This window comes from Stomoxys calcitrans, chromosome 2 (genome assembly GCF_963082655.1).
Source record: "Stomoxys calcitrans chromosome 2, idStoCalc2.1, whole genome shotgun sequence".
NCBI lineage: Eukaryota > Metazoa > Arthropoda > Insecta > Diptera > Muscidae > Stomoxys > Stomoxys calcitrans.
Genome location: NC_081553.1, coordinates 70,811,963 through 70,817,962, shown reverse-complemented (window position 1 = coordinate 70,817,962; position 6,000 = coordinate 70,811,963).

Below are 6,000 nucleotides of genomic sequence, written 5' to 3'. Positions count from 1 at the left end.
CGGAGCTCAAAGGTCCAGCCCGTGTGCTACTCATGGTTATCCCCTGCCGGGCCACATATTAGAAATAAAGGCTGTGGAACGTCCTCAACAATTTGGTTCAAAATAAGAGGATTTTGGGTGGGACGCTTCCCTTTATCACTTCATTGAATTTTGCTAAACAGATTCGAGTTTGGAATTGCCATAAGGTTGAAAACAAAAATTTTCTTAAATCGATGTGTAAAATCTGGCATTTCTGCAAATAACGGTTTTGTGAATTTTAAACTCCTATTTATGGTAAGGGATACATAAGTATCGCTCTTGCCCATCTCATTTTCATTTCAGCATGCTTTCCTTTGATTACAATATTTACCACATGAATTTGATGAAAACCCAGTGGAAAGCCAAAATTAGTTCTTCTAAGGAGGTAAATAGGAACTTTGCTTTCATTCTATCAAAAGAAATGTGCCTGCGTATGTCTATATTTGTCCTTTATGTTAAGGCTGTTGGTCGTTGGCGCTTGCCTTTGCCAACAACATGGGTATTGATTTGATGTGACTTCAAACTATAGAAAAACCGCAATGTATCGATACTTTTGGGAAATTTCAATTTGCTGATATTTCATTCACCTCAGCATGAATCGTTTGCTAATTTCCATTAAGTCCACTCCCCTCGCAACAGACATTCAGTTGCCAGTTGCTTTGCTTCAGTTGCTTTGATTGCCTGTGTGACGTTGTGGAGGTGCCCTCTGGCAGCAACAAGTGTCAATCAAGAATTTCTTTGGTCGTTGTTATAGAAATTGTTTATTCCCTGCAAGTGTTTTTTTTTTCTTCTCCCTGTTCATCCAACGACGTCTCTCCTCTTATCAAAAGATGTTTGCTTAGATGTGAACGCTTGTGGAAGTACACTTGAGTTTTCTTTCTATTTGAAATTAAGAAAAAAAAAGAACGAAACATAAATGAAAATAAAAATGAAAACTCAAAAGCCAATAAACGGCAAGGCATTCGTCTTTATTAGGTAAATAACATTTTGTTATTAGTTTGTTCTTTAAACATTTGGTTTTTGAAATGTACTAGGAAAAATAAAATTTATAATAATCTTGTCTATTAAAATTTTTGTTAGCTTCAAAAAATGTGTTGCAAATATTTTAGAAATAAACTTCTTTAAAGAAATTATATTTTTAAAAGTATTTTAAAGATATAAATAAAAAAAAGTTCGATGCAAGTTAAATTTTCGAACATATTCCAGCTAGAGATTGTTTGAATTCAATGTTCTGTATTCAAAGAATAGCATAGCAGCAATAAAAAAAAAAAATAAAAATAAAAAAATACATTGACTGGCATGGTGGATCGCGATTTCTGGTACACGATCCATCATGCACGTATCTTCATAAAAACCATTGTCAAATTGGCTTAGGTGCTCTACTTACCCAACGACTATCAAATAGAGTTGTGTAAACTATCGATATACGCAACATTCGATATTTTTCATAATAATAATCGATATTATAGTTAATTTCCCATCGCCTTTATTTCAAACGAAAATGAGAAGTAAAAATCAGGAGATCGATTTATAAGGAAGCAATATCATGAGAGAAATCAAAAAATTTCATCCCAATACGTTGAAAATTACGCCCTCTATAGGCGCATATCGATAATGCCATCGATATTTTGTTTGTACGTTTTAGAGCACGCTTTTATCTTGAAACGGGGCTCACTTAGTCCCACAGCGATAATATGTTCGAAAAATCTAGAAAGTATTTTAAAGATCAAAATAAATGAGTGCAAAACGACGAAAAGTTAAAATTTAGAAAAACAAGTAAAAGCGTGTTGAGTGCGGCCGGGCCGACTCTTGGGTACCCACCACCATGGATTCCACTAAAAATGTACCCTTATTAACTAAGTTTGTATTTGAATTATTTTGGTCTCAAGAAGTCATATTGGGGTATCGGTACTTAGGGGGGCCTATATCATCATATTGACCGATTTGGTTAAAACCATTTATTTTATTTTATTTTTATTTTATTTGGTTAAAACTTGGCACTTATGTTGTAAGTCATAAGGTTTTTTAACCAAATTTAAGCCAAATCAGGTGAAAATTAAGGCTTCTAAGGACTGAAGAAATCAAATCCGGGGATCAGTTTATATGGAGACTATATCTGTTTTTAGATAGATTCGGAACATACCTGGCATGGCTGTTTTAAGTCATAACTCAACTCTTTGTTCCAAATTTCAGCCAAATGGGATGAAACTTGAGGCTTCTAAGGGCTCAAGAAGTCAAATCCGGAGATCGGTTTATATGGGGGCTATATGTGTTAATAGACCGATTCAGATCATACATGGCATGGATGTTGAAAGTCATATCTTTAGTCTTTGTTCCAAACTTGAGCCAAATTGGATGAAACTTGAGGCTTCTAAGGGCTCAAGAAGTCAAATCCGGGGATCGGTTTATATGGGGGCTATATCCGTTTATAGACCGATTCTGATTATATTTGACATGGAGGTTGCAAGTCATAAATCAAGTCTATGTTCCAAATTTCAGCCAAATCGGGTGAAAATTGAGACTTTTATGGGTTCAAGAAGTCAGTGCGGGTATCGATTTATATGGGGCTATATCTTTTTGTAGACCGATTCAGATCATACTTGGCATGGATGTTGAAAGTCATATCACAAGTTTTTGTTCCAAATTTCAGCCATATCAAAAGAAAATTGAGGCTTCTAAGCGCTCACGAAGCCAAATCCTGGGATCGGTTTATATGGGGGCTATATCTGGCATAGGTGTTGGAAGTCGAGGTCTTTGTTGCCAAATCGGATAAAAATTGAGGCTTCTAGCGGCTCAAGAAGTCAAATCGGGGGAAAGGTTTCCATGGAACTATAACCAAATCTGAACCGATAAGGCCCATTTGCAATCCCCAACGGCTTACATTAATTAGAAGTATCTGTGCAAAATTTCAAGCTGCTAGCTTTACTCGTTCGACTGCAATCGTGATTTCGACAGACAGATGGGCATGGCTACATCGACTCAGAATGTCAAAACGATCCAGAATATATATACTTGATGGGGTCGCAGGTCAATATTTCGAGGTGTTACAAACGGAATGACTAGATGAGTATACCCCAATCTTATGGTGGTGGTTATAACAAGTAAAAAGGCATTTAGTTCCGCTGGGCCGAACTTTGAATACCCGCTATCTCGGATATATATATATTACAAACCTTCATATCATAATAATACAGTAAAAAAAGCATAATTTATGATCCCATAGCAGCTATATCTAAATATATTCTGATCTCCACCATTATCAAGAAGGCTATATAAGGGTCTAACACAACTCATTGTGCCGCATTCATCGATTAAAAAATTCACCTTATATGGTCCTAAGAACTTTAATCGGGAAATCGGTATATGTAAATGACAGCTATATCCAAATGTACGAGGGTTGTCTTTTATGTTTCGAGATTAGAGAACACAAAAACAAATATTAATCATTGAAAATCGCTTTATTGTTTTTCAAAATATTCCCCATTAAGATCATACACACTTTTGCATGCTTTGGAACCAATTGTCGAAGCAATTTTGCCACTCTGATTGAGGGTATCTCCAAAAATTGTATTCTGAGCGCATCAATCGCTACTTCAGGTGTCGAAAAATGTAGACCTCTCATTTTATTTTTTACGTACGGGAATAAAAATAATTCATTCGGTACCAAGTCAGGCCTATACGGCGTATGACTCATCAAATCGATGTTTTGAGTGCTCAAAAATGCATTTGTTTGAGCATATGTGTGAGAGCTGGCAATATCGTGGTGAAGAGTGATCCCTCTTCGGTAGTTGGTTTTCCTGATTTCTTGGAAGACAACTGGCAAACAAATAGTTGTGTACCACTCAAAATTGACTGTTCTGCGTTGTTCTAGTGGTACGATTGCAACATGTCCAGTTTTCCAAAAAAACTAGCGATTATTAGCTTGGAAGTGCTTCGTTCGCTAGCAACTTTTGCTGGATTTGGCTCACCTTGAAACACTCATGCATTCCAGTGCTGTTTACTTTCGGGCTCATACGTGTTGATCCAAGATTCATAACCTGTAACAATGTCATAGACGACTTTCGAAGCACCGCGATAGTATTTTTGGAGCATTTCTTTCGAATTTTGTTTTTTTTGTTATTTTATTTTTTGTTTTATTTTTTTGTTTTATTTTATTTTATTTTAGTTTTATTTTATTTTATTTTATTTTATTTTATTTTATTTTATTTTATTTTATTTTATTTTATTTTATTTTATTTTAATTTTTATTTTATTTTATTTTAATTTAATTTATTTTATTTCATTTTATTTTATTTCATTTTATTTTATTTTATTTTATTTTATTTTATTTTATTTTATTTTATTTTATTTCATTTTATTTTATTTTATTTTATTTTATTTTATTTTATTTTATTTTATTTTATTTTATTTTATTTTATTTTATTTTATTTTATTTTATTTTATTTTATTTTATTTTATTTTATTTTATTTTATTTTATTTTATTTTATTTTATTTTATTTTATTTTATTTTATTTTATTTTATTTTATTTTATTTTATTTTATTTTATTTTATTTTATTTTATTTTATTTTATTTTATTTTATTTTACTTTACTTTATTTTATTTTATTTTATTTTATTTTATTTTATTTAACTTTATTTTATTTTATTTTATTTTATTTTTTCATTTTATTTCTTTTTTTATTTTATTTAATTTAATTTAATTTTATTTTTTTTTATTTTATTTTATTTTATTTTATTTTATTTTATTTTATTTTATTTTATTTTATTTTATTTTATTTTATTTTATTTTATTTTATTTTATTTTATTTTATTTTATTTTATTTTATTTTATTTTATTTTATTTTATTCTATTTTATTTTATTTTATTTTATTTTATTTTATTTTATTTTATTTTATTTTTGTTATTTTATTTTTTTTTTATTTTATTTTATTTTATTTTATTTTTATTTATTTTATTTTATTTTAACTTTTTTTATTTTATTGTATTTTATATTATTTATATAAGCTGGCCTTACTTCCCAAATTGAAATTATTTCTTTTTCTCTATAATGTCCTGATAAGATCGTCAATCTCTTCAAATTCAAATTTAATAAACTTTCTAAACCTTACGACTTTGTTTGAGTCATAGAGGAAAAATCCTTTCGACAATAATGTAGAATCAGAGATTATCAGCATCATTGATCGTTATGGCCATGTGTCTAATGTGTGACACTATTTCAATGGTAAGACAAATGCAAAATAGAACATTATTACAGCAATTTTTGTTCAATAACAAAAACATACATTCTTGTCAACAGCAAAGTATAGGTTTTCATAAGATATCAGTAGATATTTCCTTAGAAAATTAGAATTTATTTCCGAAGAAGAGAATGCCCCAACAAATCTAAGCAAACCCCACAACATAACATAAGCTTTTGAAAACAAAACATACATGCCTTGGTTCATTCATTCAATAATGTGTGGATGCCATATAGGAAATGAATTCACAGTAGGGTTGCCAAGAGCGGATTTTTAAGTGAAATATTTTTTGCTTGAAAATCTCTAAGGTTGGCATTCTTGGAAACTTTCCGGGAATTCGGTACCTAAAAAATACGGATGACCTGCAAAAAGTGTGTGGAGTATGCACAACAAAATTGGACCTACCGGTCCATGGTTTGAACTTTCCTTTAGTTAAAATCACGCTACAGTCTATAAAAATGAAGATATTGAATTTAAATGTGTATATGTGTGTGTATTTAGTCTATACGCAGGTACAATTCTTGATTGGATCTTGGGCCCATAAAAGCCGCGCTTATCGTCTAACTTCGCTAAAATTTTAATCAATAAGTTATATTAAAAATTCCGACATTCGACCCGTATATGGTCCAGATCGGATCATATTTCGACATAGCTGCCATATAGGCTGATCTGCCGATTTAGGGTCTAAAGCCCGTTAAAGCCACATTCATTGTCCGATTTAGCTGAAATTTGAAACATTAAG